The sequence below is a fragment of the Echinops telfairi genome, unplaced genomic scaffold (assembly GCF_000313985.2).
Source record: "Echinops telfairi isolate 266 unplaced genomic scaffold, ASM31398v2 ScPeMD7_32;HRSCAF=126, whole genome shotgun sequence".
NCBI classification, from domain to species: Eukaryota; Metazoa; Chordata; class Mammalia; order Afrosoricida; family Tenrecidae; genus Echinops; species Echinops telfairi.
The window spans coordinates 285,376-286,026 of record NW_022103929.1 but is presented as its reverse complement, the minus strand read 5'-3'; positions in this window follow the sequence as shown (position 1 = coordinate 286,026).

The following is a 651-nucleotide window of genomic DNA, read 5'->3' as shown; positions in this document are numbered from 1 at the left end:
CGGGGGCTTAAGTGGAGAGCAAATGTTTTGAGAATGATGAGGGCAATGAATGTACAAATGTGCTTTACAAAATTGATGTATGTATGTATGGATTGTGATAAGAGTTGTATGAGCCCCTAATAAAACGATTCAAAAAAAGAACTAATGGGAAAAAAGAAAAGAAAAAGAACAACAACAAAAAGGAAAACAGTAGGCTGAGTGAAATAAATCAGACATAAAAAGGCAGGGATAATACGAACTCACTTATACCTACATTAGGCAAATGTATAGGAGTCAAAGTTTAAAATTAACTACCAGAGGCTGGGGGTGTCCCCGCGGGGGGGGGAGGGGGGGGGTTTGAGAGAATGAAAGGTTATTGCTTAGAGAGTACTGGATTTCTGTAGATGATGAAAACTTTTGGAAATATAGTGGTGATGGTTGTACAACATAGTAAATTAATACTACCATAAATTGTTAAATGGCAATTATCCATATATATATATTCACCAAAATAAAACATGTTTAAAATATCCAAGTCTGAGAAATCTAAATAGTTATATACAGTGGGCTTTATAAAGTTCTTGGGAAAATTCCCCTTTCTTTTAGTTGCAGCTTTTCATTAAATTTTTTTACATCCATTTATATAACATGATCCCTTTAAATAAACAGAAT